The sequence below is a fragment of the Amblyomma maculatum genome, chromosome 1 (genome assembly GCF_055883805.1).
Source record: "Amblyomma maculatum isolate TAMU_Amacu chromosome 1, ASM5588380v1, whole genome shotgun sequence".
NCBI lineage: Eukaryota > Metazoa > Arthropoda > Arachnida > Ixodida > Ixodidae > Amblyomma > Amblyomma maculatum.
This window is the reverse complement of record NC_139344.1, coordinates 229,255,124-229,268,677: the sequence shown is the minus strand read 5'-3', so window position 1 is coordinate 229,268,677 and position 13,554 is coordinate 229,255,124. Positions and strand designations below refer to the sequence as shown.

Here is a 13,554-nt window from a genome sequence, read left to right as displayed (position 1 = left end):
AGTACGAGGACGAACAAAGGAAACGCATTTCGCTGTCTCAGTCCGTTTTCGCATTTTCGCGCCACGATTACCTTTCAAGTGAAATCAGGAGCAGGAAATGGACTCGGGTATTGAGTGCGTAGATCTGCTGAGTAAGCGAGAGCGAAGTGAGCGGGTGTGGTGAAGAGGGTGGATAAGGCAGCCGCCAGGCAAGGATATGGAAGAATGCTGAAAGGGTCGTCATCGTCTGTTGATTAGTCTTTTGCCCTCTTTTAGTCTCGGCTGTGCTTGCAATGACAAAAAATAAAAAATTAACATATTGTATTATTTTGACACAATATCGTCCTGGAACAATAAGTTCATTTTTTTTTTTTTTTTTCCTCCTCAGCGGTAGCCTACGCAGCTTTTGTGGAGATCGGCTGGTCTGGAAAACTTGAGCTGGGAGGATGTCTGGAAGCGTTCCAAAACCGTTTGTACGGACAACGTGGAAGATCTGCTTTCCTTCACTTTGAAGCGTCGCGGCAGACTGCTTTCCTCGTAAAACGAAGCTCATGCCACGGCCGCTCGATGGAAGCAGGTCACGCAGGCTACGGCCCATTGTCATATGTGCAGGCTATTTGTTTTTCTTGGGCTTGCACAACTGTGCCCGACGTTCAGCCATTGCCCACTCACAACACCCGCACATATACTACTCATTAACATGCAGGCCTCGCTTTAGCCCAGCGTGTGTGACATAGGGGCAGTGTGTCCTACTCAGGATCCAAGGGTGCCGGGTTCCATTCTCATCTCACAGGAGCTACCCGAGTTGACAGCTCCTGCCAACTTGGACATGTCACGTGGACTCGTGACGTCGCACAACGCGGCGACCAATCAGTGCTAGGTCATGTCACTTGCCACCTGCCAGAAGCATGCTCGTAACGTTTCGCTCACAACGCCGACGCTGGATCACTGCTGAACGCTGGCGCAGTAAAACTTAAACGCGAGCGACGCGCTAGAGGGTTCACGAGAGAACCACCGCGCACCGAAGGAGGATGCCTGTCAGCCCTCAACGGCGAACTTGGTGCACGCACGATGCAAGTGACCTCTAAACGCCTCCCTGTCACTCGAGCCCCTAGGCGTCATTGTCCGCATCGCCGGTAAACGCGGCTCGCCCATGCCCGCTGCCACGTGAAGCGGCGGCGAGAGAAGTCCGAGCACCTGCTCGGACGCCCTCACAGGGCGAGCGCAGTTGCCCACCGAGCCAGCTCCATCTGCATGCCGGCCGCGCCGTCGGCGGCTGGTCACGTACGCGAGAGGCTCGTCGTTTGCCTTTGTCCGCTCCCTGCAACGCTCCTTATCGCGTATATTTACGATGGTGTTCAATTACTCTCCCGAACATGCCACTTGGAATGGACAACTGAACGGTAGCCCGCGATCTGCGTGCGACGAGAAAAAATAAAAGAAATGCTTGCGACGCTCAAGGGCTGCTTGCATCTTGCTATGCATGTGTTTCAGATGCCTCTTACTGAAGCTGACGCCGGTGGCGGCAACAAGCGGCATTTTAGTGCTGTTCTCTTACAGGCACCGATCAACAATTATACTTGATTACGTTAATAACGATATGCACGAGACTGAGTATGCAAGAGCACCATCGTTCTTTTTTTAAGCGTTGAGGCACGAGGCAAAGTAGAACAAACGACAAGATCACGTATGTTACTTTGTACCACTCTCGTACAGTTCGAGATAAACCGAAAGTTGAGTAGCGCAAGAGACCATGCAAAAATATTTCGCTAGAGCTTCCAGTCTTACAGGTAACAATAAAAATGTGTCACGGGCAGGCGAGTGGTGAGCAGCTGCCGAGTCCGCACCGATGAGCGCTTCGGGTACACGTTTGGGATTTCATCATGTGTATAAAGAAGAAAAAAACAACATAAACACCAAGTATAGCGTACAATTTACGCCATCAGCGATGCAAGGATGAGAGGGCACCATTTTCAGTTCAGCTAGCACTGTCCGAACGCAAGCAAACGCATGAAGTAAAACGGAGCAAGTGGAAAACTTCCGGCGCTCTTCTTCCATCGCTGCTGGAGAAAGCAACGAAAATATCTCAGCTTCTCGACAGTAACGAGCTGTGTAACGCGTTAGATTTCCTACACGATGTAACCGGTGACGCATTTCGCTACATTCTTTGTTTCGGTAACGATCCAAGGCTGCCATGGTTTTTCTTTCTGCTTTTTGGCTGCTCGCATCGTTATCGGGGACTCATTCTAATTAGCATTCCATGCTCATCTCGGGTACCGAGCCATGCTGTCTGCAAAACCGGCCTCTCCAGCCATTCCTCCTCTTTAGAATGTATCACGTCGCGCACCTCCTCTCAAGTGTTATCGCCGCCTCAAGCGCTCTATTGAGTAACGCCTTAAGCTCGAGAAAAGACACGGAAGAAGCGCACGCTTTGAAAGCTTTAGTGTCCGCGCGGCAGCCCTGCATGGCGAAAAAAAGACGGCTACCGCTCGGCCCCGTCGACACAGGAGAAGGTGGGTTTAAACGCCAGCAGCAGTGCACAAGTCTCTTCGAAGAAGGCCGCGCTCACAGGGCGTGCGGACGCGAGCATTCCTGCACAGGCACGCTTTTCATCTCCGGAGAAACAAATGCCATTCTCCGAAGGGTTCTTTTTCCTCGGGCTTCGATCACGCGACCGTTTTTCTCCAGAAGAATCCGCGGCCAAACTGCGGCGGCTGTCGCATGCCGCAAACCCGAGAGCGGCCGCCGTAACACGATGCCGCCACATATTTGCGAAGACGCATCGCCGTCGGACGCCTCGTTACAGGAACACTGGGCCGGCGCACGTTCCAAGCAGCGCAAGCTAGAAGTCGACTTCGTGGTAGCTGAGGCCCCCCCTTCTTCCCTGTCGTCCAAGGGCTCTGATATTGTTTATGAAATGCGCGTTTTTTTCTGCTGACTCAGATCCCATCAGGCTCGACATCCAGTAACTTGCCCTCAGCATGTGGAGCCAGTGAGAGTTTGCTTAGCTTCTGCTAGCATCTTCCGCGGTTTCCTGACTAGAGAAACACCGGACACTTGGTTCTGAAAGGCCTTTTCTCGAGTAAGCTGGGGACCAGAACGCAAGCGTCCCACTGAACCACCGAGTTCGCGGACTATGCAGACGTGATGTGCGCAGAAAAAGCGCGGAAGTTAGAGCGTGCCTTGGCATGCTTGCGAGACATCCAACAATCGCGCCTTTGCCAGTTCATCATGAATACCACACGACTAATGGCAAATACGACGGTAATGAGCGTGCTGGTAGCCAACAACCCTGAACTGCATGAACGCGTTGCATCTACGACGCGACCGGGCCGACGCTTTGTACTAAAGATGTCTTCAAATTAACTTATCTCGCTCACTGTAACATCTAGCTATAGGTTCACCGAGACAGTGCATGCAAGTGCTCTTTTGCATCTCCGTTGCCTCGTGACAGGCATATACTGGTGGGAAAAGAACACGGCAGGCCCGAGTCCATTTCACTTTTTCCTTTCGAACGGTGTGTCGCCCGATCGGTGGCGTGCGACAAGCTGTGGCGACAGCTTTCGCGCTGGAACGATTGCGTCACATTCTGCGCACTTTACGGCGCCTGTGCGTGCTGTCTCGCTTGCTGCAAATGTGGCGAAGGGCCTTGAGGCCCGGCGCGCGCGTCAAACGCTCCAGCGAGCAGCAGCAGCCGTCGCGTGACGGACGGCTTGTCTCGCGTCAGCGCTGGCGCGTCTCCCTGGGCCCCACCTGTCTGGGCCCGGACTGGGGAAACGCCTCGGACGTGGTGCGCAGTTGCGCAACCAGTCTGCTGCACCCAACTAGGGTCCGAGTGACGTAGCCGCGTCGAGCAGTACTCGGCGAAAACAATGCTCCTTCTTCGACACTCGGAATGTTTTTCACCGAGCTGACGCGCTACTGTCCACGAAGCTCGTGTTCTAACACGACGTCTCAAGGCCGAATCTCGTGCTCGTGACGGCATCACCATTGGAGGAGGGATTCGAAAGCCCTCATCGAAACGCGTATGTGGAAGCAGCACGATAGGGCTGGGTCGTTTGCAAGGGTTTCTCCAGGTCCGATAGCAACGCTCTACCTGAACAGAGCAGAGCCTCGGAAAACGTAACACCCTGTGCATGTTATTCGCAATCAAAGGCGGAGCCTAAGCAGTAGAGCCCACACGTGCACAAGTTATTCTGAGGTACTGCCAAGGCGCTCTCGATGACCGCATTCGCTGCGTTCAGTTTGTTGTGTGCAGAGAGCGCCCGACGGAATTCGTCCTCGAAGCGTTGCCGCGCGCCTACAAGGGGCATCCGCTGTCGGCACGCCAGACGCCGCCGCACAGTTTATGCCCCCCTGCGGCGCCCGCGGCTTGAAGGGAAAGAAAACATGCCGCCGGTGGTGTTTCGCCATCCCGGCGTGCGCTCCTGTTCTCGTTCGCTGACCGCGCCTCACACTGCCGAAAGCAAGCGTCGCTTTCTCACATTTCCGGTCGACATCGCTCACACGCTGCACTGTCATATTCGTCAACCTTGGGGGGCGCTAAGCATTGCACGGCCGACGAGGACCGCGAAGGACGCGAGCAGGCCTCCCGACTCACAGCGTGCCTGTGGGCCACTCAATGCAGCCATGTTGCGCGAGTGAATGACGGCCCAAGACCCGGCCTCGCTACTTGCAGCAGTGCTCTGAGTGGCTGCGCCGAAAGCAGACCGTTATCACACCAGCTTGCATTTCATTTTACTGCGAAGGCAGTAACGAAAATACCGGCGTTGTCTGTGCGACGCCTCCATCCTCTAGCCCACCTCAGCCCACCTCCCCTTCCCGTGTCATCCACCGCCATTCTAGCCTACATAAGGCCCTCCACTTACTATAAGCAGCAACGGCCAAGTTCAAATCAAGGACGGGAAGGCCTCGTCAAAACGCCACCCTCGACACGTTCGCCGTCCAGAAAAATCGTGCCGTGTGAGTGTGAAGCTTGGACTTAGAAGTAAAAGCAATTATCAGAGTAAAAGCGTCGAAGTAATCGCGGAGGGTAAATCGCAAAGCTTAGAAGCGGCACTTCTAGTAGACGGACTGTGGTATAAATCAGTTTCTACATGAGCTAAACGTCATTTGCGAAATCGCCCGTCCTGGTCTTGTCTACCAGCGACCATGCACCGCCTGCGGCGAAGAAGGAAACATCCTCATACGTTTTAACGCCTGACGACAAGAACATGACTCAAGGGTGCACTAACGAGTTGCCGACATCGAGGCCAGTGCCACCAAGCGAGGCTATGCGTTAGTACGTGACATGCCGCGCGCGGCGGCTCGTTATGCGGGGCGATGAGCGCATAGAGCGATCACTAAGTGGCTCGAGGCAGATTTCGCGTCCACAAAGATGCGTGTCACGTTCTACGAATATGGTCAGTAGCGGGGTTATGTAACTCGGAAATAATTAAGTGGCAACAAGTGTTCAAAAACAACTGTCCTGTCGCTATTTCCAGAGCTCGTGGCTCAGCCATCTTTCGTGCAGCCAGTCAGGTGACATCGTCTCCGAACTGGAGTGACAAGCATCGCGTGGGGCGAACATGGCCACGTGAGCAGCCCTGTCAGCACGTGCTTCGGGGAATCGACCGGGCGGAAACGCTTTGGGCGCCCACTGAGAGCTTAAATTAGAGGCGAAGGTCTCGCCCAGCACGCCCCGCGGTTCTCGAGACGGCGGCCTTCGCCTTTCGCCCAGACGGGCTCCGATTGCGCGAACGGGCCAGACGTTGGAAAATGAAACCAATCTGCTGTCCCTTGAAGACGTACTTGAAGCGCTCCGACGGCCGCTGCACCGCCCGGCAATATAGGATTACTAGGGCGGCAATCACGCGCGCCCTTTGCCAGCCTCGAAGAAATAAACAGGAGCCCCCTCCACCTCCTGAACAAATGCCGGAAGTGCGCAGATGCACAATCCTCCTCAAAGCACAGGAACGCCTTGTTTAGACAAGGATGACGAAAGCGTTCAACTTTTTGAGCCCAGCTGGCAGCAAGGACGATGCGGTGGTCGACAGGCGTGTTTTTCATCCCTTCACCCACCCAAATACCTCGCAAGGAGCGGATCTGCGCTGCCTCTTGAGGGCACGTGCGTCGTGTTAGCTCCGGGTTACTCCGGGTAGTCCGCGTGCCGTCGTCCCTGCAGCTGAGTACCATCCCACTGCCCTCACGCTTAACGCCGATATGGAATTTCATAAATGGAATGAGGGTGCCAACGAACTCAACGAAGAGCGTAAGTAGAGGTCGACATCACGGTACAGAGGTCAATTTGTAAAACGGTATTCTGTATCGACCGCTTCTCTGGCCTGACAAATACGTAGTTTAGTGGTTCCTATAGGAAAACTCCATCCAGCGTGCAGTGAAATCATTGCAGCTAACATCCACACGTGCGCAGGCATGTGACTACGAAGGAAAACTAAAACACAGTTTTCTCAAATCCTTGTGTAGCCTGAAAAAGAGAAGAAAAAAAAAATGCATCGGTTTTCTTTTTTCCTCTTCAAGCTGCGAACATCTGAGTATAGTTTTCATTCGTAGCGGAATGTCTGCGCCCAGGTGGATGTTAATTGCAATTATTATACTGCTCGGAGTTCGTGACTCTGCTACTGTATATGCTGAAAATTCGAATACAACGCAGGAATTAAGCGGTAGACAATCCTCAAACCAAGTCTTCCAGTCAATGGCGTCGGCATATAATTGTGACGTCGCGGTTAATGCCGCTAAGCTGAACGTTAATCCTATTTAATCTACGTGCCCCGATATGCCCGCTAGCAGGTGCCGCACCATGTCATTGACGAACATTTGCTGTTGCGTTCTTAGCTTGCATCTGACTATACCATGGCTCGAAGCGGAGCGCCCTGACCTGGTTTATATACTGGTGAATTAATGAGGGGCGAAATGGGAAGCCGAGATGCCGTTTAAGCCAACTAAGAATTCCGTTGTTCCAACAGAGCTGCAATTTCATAACATTCATCTAGCATTGACCTCTCATCGCACTGCAACTCCATGGGACGAGGTCAAACGCGCAGTGCTCTAGTAGTCAAGGGTTTGAGGAAAGTTCTTCTCGTCAGGCTGGCATTAAAAGTGGAAAAAAAAAAAAAAAAAAACAGTCGCTGAGCAAGTCAAGATGAATGACGTTTCGATTCGGGGAACGGACCATTTTTCGAAATATTTTAGGGGTAAAGTTGGGTAAAAGGGGAATCTTCATGTGTTTTCAGGGAATTTTAAGAACAAACGTGTTCTCATTTTTTTTCCCCCGGAAATACTGGACTTTCCGAACCGAAGCACAGGAAAAGTGCCAGGAAAAGGGATGTTTTGGTCTAATTAAGAGGTTGTCCTGTTACGCATGAAACATCACTGGTGTCAGAGCCCGAACGGGTTCGATGAGGCAGGCGAGGCATGTGGCTGACATTTAAAAGCGAAGCCATTAACGTGATCACTGTGCGCAGATTAACTCTTTGACTGCTTCGAATACTGTATGTTGCTACATTTTAACTACGTTGTTGTGCCGCCTTTAACAAAAAAAAAAATTCTTGCGTTGTTTGCTTGCCCACACCCCTCTGTAATGCCTCGGCGCTTGAGGGTATCGAAAATAAATAAACTGTTCCTGATATTGGCTTGCTCAGTCAAGTAAACCTTATTCCCCACGCAGTGGTCAGTAGAAGGGGAATTAAAGGCAGCGAAGCACACAAACTGAATAACACAAACGCGTAACCGCTCTACTAGAGGATACGCGGTACCTCGGTAACTGAGAGAAGGCGGTCGAAGGCAGCTGCCCTTAGGGAGTTCTAATCCCCGTTTCATCCCTTCTCGTGAGCTGCGAGAACGTTTACAAAACAAGTGGGAAACTTCGCCAAAGCCACCCACTCACCCACCCGTGCACCGAATATACTCTACCCAAAGCGAATCCGCTGAGCGGGTGAGCATGCATAATTGCATGCATGTAGTGATGATCGCGCTGGCCTGACGAGGACAAGTCCACTTGTCTTGTTCAGTGCCTCTTTCATACCGTGTAGCCATCGTCTTTCTCTCGTTCTACCATGCATTATTTTGTGGCGCAGATGCATTGATTTGTATTTGTGTGGTGTTGTCTAAGCAGACAACAAAGAAAAAAACAAAAACGCAGCAACCCTGAGCAGGTAAACCTGGGAAGCTGCGTAGCACCGATGACACCCGAACGATCGATGGGCATTTCGAAGACCAATAGTCTATCGACTCAGCTGACACCTGCTAGCCGAGAGGCTCCGACGGCCATCGGGTCGATAGTGCATCAAGTAGACGCTGAACGCCTTCGAGCGACGGACCTCGTACCTTTCGCTATGTTATTCCGTTTCATCGCATTCTTTTTGCGTGTCTTACTTTGCGAGCCGAACGTGATTTAATGCCCCTAGCAGTGGTCAGCGGCCAGAAAATGACAACTAATTTTTTTTTTTTCTAAACTGCGGCACCCATTCAACATGAAAAGCACAGCGACAAACAGGATATTGCATATCGCTCGTGTCTATTCTCCTCAGAAATTAACTACTTCAATAGACATGGTAGAATATTTACTACTTGCATGCATTTCAGCGAATAGGTAGCAAGCTGTACCCTGTCATTTCTTTTTAATTATTATACGCGTGATTTGGAGGATTAATATCGATAATCAAGCGCAAACTTACCTAAATTCGGAAGCAGAACGCAGTACATGAGATAAAAAAAAAATATGTGCTGAATTATGCAACATTAAGTGGCGCATGGCGCAGTGTTTACCGAGCCACAAGCACAGCTTTCCGCCGATAGCGTTGCAGTCAGCTACAATAAACGCCGCAAGCAGAATTTCCGCCACCATTCGAGGAAGCCGCGCTTTCTTTTGCAGCTAAGGACACGCCAGCAAGGACTAATCCACCATGGGAGACTGCGAAGACGGCGGTATGAAGAAGTGCCCGTCTGGCTGTTACGCTACGTGCCAGCCGCGTGCCTCTCGTGTAACTAATCTCTCGGAGATAGCCGACGAACAAAATCTTCCCGTTTCAACACTCTGCCCCTCCGGGTTACTTTTTGTTTTTGTTTTTTTTTTTCTGCCGTCGCGAATGCCTTATTTGTGCATTCCTTTGGAGTGCGGCCACTGCGTGAGATATAGGGGGCGCACAATTGAAAGGCGCGTGGTTTGTTGTCTCGCCTGTCGCAGCCGACGAGCCATTTCGCAAGCGCTCGTTTCAGACACTTGATTTCGTAACAAGAGTCGCGGCTAAAGAGGAACTTGGTAATTGCGCACGCGGCTGGCGCGCAATGCGATCCGGCCGCCGGGGCAGCCACTAATTGGCGCGCCACTAGACGACCGGTCGCGCTCCCGCCAGGACGTCAGGTGGCCAGCCACGACCACGTGCGGCCGAACGCGGCCATCGGTTGCGACGACGCTCGCCGAGGGCGGCGCCCGGCATTCCGGGGCACCATGCACGGCGCACGTGGCAGCAACAACGCGCTGTACACAACTTGGTTGACGGGTAAACAAACCCCAACAGATGACGGCGCGTTGGTGCGTCAAAATACGTCTCGCATATCCTTGAGCGACGACTTCGTTGGCGGCAAACTGCAAAGCGTGTGTAAGGGCTGCATGCAACTTTTTTAAGCATATCCGCTTCAGCGCGCACACGACTACCACTCTGCTAATTGCCAGTCGTCAGACGCCATAAACGAAAGCGGCAACGAGACATGTGAAAGCTGCGGCCCGTAGCGCGAGGGGCGGCCACGTGTTAGGCCACCGCGTGTTGGAAGATGCGTCACTCGCTCGAAGACGGTGCGTAACCGCCGTCATGCGAGTGCATCATCTCCCAGCGCTGCTGCCCCACTTCAGTCACGCGTGGTTTCCGCGGCTGCAGCATCATGGTTTCGCAAACGCGGACTACAGTACGTTCGTGCATGAAAGACAAGCGAAAAAATGGTTCGAACGAAACGAGCATATCTAACAGCCTGGGAATTCTTGGATGCTCAAGGAACACGGTTACAAGTAAGCAATATGCGTTGTCACATAAACACGCGCGCACACACACACACACACACACACACACACACACACACACACACACACACACACACACACACACACACACACACACACACACACACACACACACACACACACACACACACACACACACACACACACATCTATAGTATGCTAACTTGAGTGTTGCTAGGGCGGCAGTGGAATAATATGGCTAAAGCAAAGATGGTGCGCGACAGTTGTCAAAATGAGGGCACTGAACCTACTATAACATGCGCTTTTCACTTACGCTCGTTCCGAAGTAATCACACCCGCAGTTCAATAACCTTCAAGTTTGAGGCTTGATGGTACATTACTTCAACACAACATGGCGACTCAGTCTTGAGCAGCTGTCGAATCGCGCCAGCAAAATAAAAAAAAAAAACTCAATCGGGCAAACTGTAACAAATTAGATATACGACAAAGAGATTGAGAGAGAAAACAAAGCAGTATCTCAGCCAACCAGGGAGTACGAGTTGCACAGAGGGAGTGCAAAATAAGGCTGCTGCAGCGCAACCGCAGGCAGGTGTACAAAGAAAACACGCACAAAGGACGCAGTCTCTTTCTGTGTGCGTGTTTTCCTGCATGCTTGCCTAATTTCGCTGTAACTGCTTTACTCTGCTTGTACAAGGCTCGTTTACAGCCACATACGTGGAGCGTTGTCTCGAATGGAAAAGCGACCTCACACACTAAGGATTACGCCAGCAGAATTTGTGATATCAGCATACGTGAAAGACAAAAAGTAAATGAACACACGTACATCAACTGCACGAGAAACTATGTATGCAAGAAAGTAGCCGAAATTTTTTTCACGGCACGCAAGGAATACTACGTTATGGCTAGAGTACTCTGGCAGTAAGCACATCGCGAACCATCTCTTCCCTAGGGTGTCACATTCAGCTAGTGGAAATACCATTCACATTCCTTGCTAAGGTACTCCTGGTATGCTGTATGTAAAGTTGCGCGACTGCGAAAACGCGGTGAATAGCAAATGATATGGAAGCATCCACCGCAGAATGGCAACGTCTTCGCAGTTTCACGAGGGAGTACAACGACATTCGGAAAAGAAAAAAAAAAAAAAAAGCGAATAAAAAAATAGCTTCAGCGGCAGCGACGAAAACACCGCGAGTGCATTTCAAAACAGTCGCACCCTGTAGTATGCGTTTTCGCACAAGGCGCCACTGACTTCAAGGAAAGTCACTGCTATGGCTCACCCTTGGTGAGGAGTTGAAAGAAGAAAAAAATAATTGGTGGAAGTATTAGGGGGAGGTGAAATCCTTGGGAATATTTGCGACCGGCCGTATCACGCTTTTTTTTTTTTTATCACACTTATTTAATAAAGCCAGACAGCAATCTGAGCAGATCTAAAAGCGACGTAACAGCAGGATGCGAAACGAGGAAACGCTACTTTCTTCCCTGAACGCACGACTGGAGGCGGCGCAAAGAAAAACGTGACTGAGATTCCGCTAATAGCGTTTCCGGCGGATGTGTGGAACGCCACAAGCAGCGGTACGCGCAGTACAATGCGCAGATTTCACGGTCCTCTTACAACGTCGGAAGTCAACAACGCAAGTTCTACAAGTTTGTCTACACAGCTGGAGAGGAGGAAGAAGAAACATTTATACGAACACAAGGCGCTTTCACGGTGTAGCTGCAACCCTTAAGCACTCACGAAGGCGCGATTTCGCGGATCATCTATTTTCCGGAGTCCGAGCGAGTGGCGGCCCGTAAGACGTGGTTATGGCTCGAGAAAGCAACCTTAAGAAAGCAGGCAAAAGCGAAGAGACATGGCTATTTTGGGCACGCACGGCAACCCCAATGGCCCCGGCTTGGCCCAAGTGTGTGGCCTCACCCAAGACATCGGGCGAGCGGGTCAGAGGAGCGGCCGGCCAGACTAATTGCGGGCGGATCAGCGAGCGCCGGTAAACACTTTCCCGGCTACCCACGGCGTCAGGAAGACCGCAATTAACGTGTGATTCCAGTAATTACTATCATTAATGCGCGCGAGGTTCCCGCCCAGCGGCAACGCCCGAAGAAGGGGTAAATTTAATTGCTACGTTTCCACGACGCAATGTGAACAAGGCGATGACAGAGCCGCTGAACGGCGTTCGCCAGAGAGAGAGCGGCTCGTGGCACGCGTCCGGTGTGACGGGGCGAAGCGCCGGCGGACACGGCGGAGAGCTGAGCTCCCGCGCCGCATGCGACGCGTTTGCAAGCGAGCGCAAACAATGCGACTGCGTCGAGAAAGTTTTTCAACCGCCTCAATGCGCGAAACGAGCTTGCGCGCCGATTTCAAAATGAGCAGCATCTGCAGTGTATCTTGTAAGCTTGGATTATGTTGCTCGCTTTGTGTTGAGACTCGCATCCTTGAGAGGTCGTAAACGAAGACTGCGCTAAATTTGAAGGAAACAACCTCAAACACCTAGCGAACAGCACTAACTGAAGCCGTGATTCGATACCTGGCGCACGATAGTGCATGTCAAACCAGTGCTGTGCAAGGCACATGTTCCGACAGGTACACAGATTGCAGTACACATCCTGAAGACAGAAAGGTGCGATCACTGGGTAACATAACTGCGGACCATGTCCGCTCACAGTGTATCCGTGCGCACACGCTGAACAACAAACCCACTCCGCACACCTGCCGCGGACTCCTTCGAGGCAAAAACACGCGATCCATCAAAGCGCGTAACACTTGGGCGCGCTCGCCGACATGCCTGGCTACAGAGCTGGCCGGCAGCCAGAGGCATGTCTGCGTCCGCCGCACGCGGGTGGACTCACCTGGCGGTGCTGGTGCAGCGCAGGCTGGCGGCCCTCATGGCAGCAGCAGCCCCTCCGGGAGAGACAATGGCACACTGCTGCCGCGGCTCCGCGAGCGACTGGCGCGTCGGTCGGGCCTCTTCCCGTCAGGCTCGTTCTCGGAAGGGTCCGGCGCTCCCTTTCCGTCCGGCAGCCGCCGCTTCCATTGGCGGCGCCGGCGCCCCGGGGGTTGCCCGCGCGGCCGCCGGGCGGGGCCAGTGCGAGCTGCCGTCGCGCTGCAGCTGACGCCGCGCCCGGGGCCCGGCACTGCGGTCGGGACGTTTCGCGTTGGTGCAACAGGTTGCGCAAAGCGTTTGCCGCAGCAGCAGCAGCGCGCGTCCGCCGTCTTTCTGTCCATTGATCGTACAGGCGGAGACTGTGCCGCCTGTGTCTCACCTTGGTCGCAGCCTCAGCCCCAACACCTTGGGTCAAAGCGTTTAAGGTCTTTACAATACGCTATTGCTGTTACTTTATTCATGTATTTGTGAAAGTACTCGTCGCTTTCATCCTTTTTTTTTTTATTATGTGGCACTAGAGAATGTTGTCCAAGCGCAATCGGGGCGCGTGAAATTGTACTATGCTAGTTAATACCAGCAATGATTATTGGGCATCCCGCTATGAATAAAAGAAAAAAACGGCACTAGGTGATAAACCCGCATAGATGTCCGTCTTACATTTTAATGACTTTCCTGTCATTAAAATTTTGTGTCAGTGAGTACATGAAAATGTGCGCGCTT

The 13,554-nt window shown here is 52.3% G+C and overlaps 1 protein-coding gene across 1 annotated transcript in view; it reads right to left on the bottom strand.

Moving 5' to 3' along the window:
- Window positions 1–12,926, bottom strand: part of LOC146205848 (twisted gastrulation protein homolog 1-A-like) — a 31,801-nt gene extending 18,875 nt beyond the window's left edge. Inside the window, exon 1 of the mRNA XM_084590498.1 lies at window positions 12,800–12,926. The gene's annotated coding sequence lies outside the window, so the exon portion shown is untranslated. The remainder of the gene's footprint in view (window positions 1–12,799) is intronic.
- Window positions 12,927–13,554: the final 628 nt, after the last annotated feature.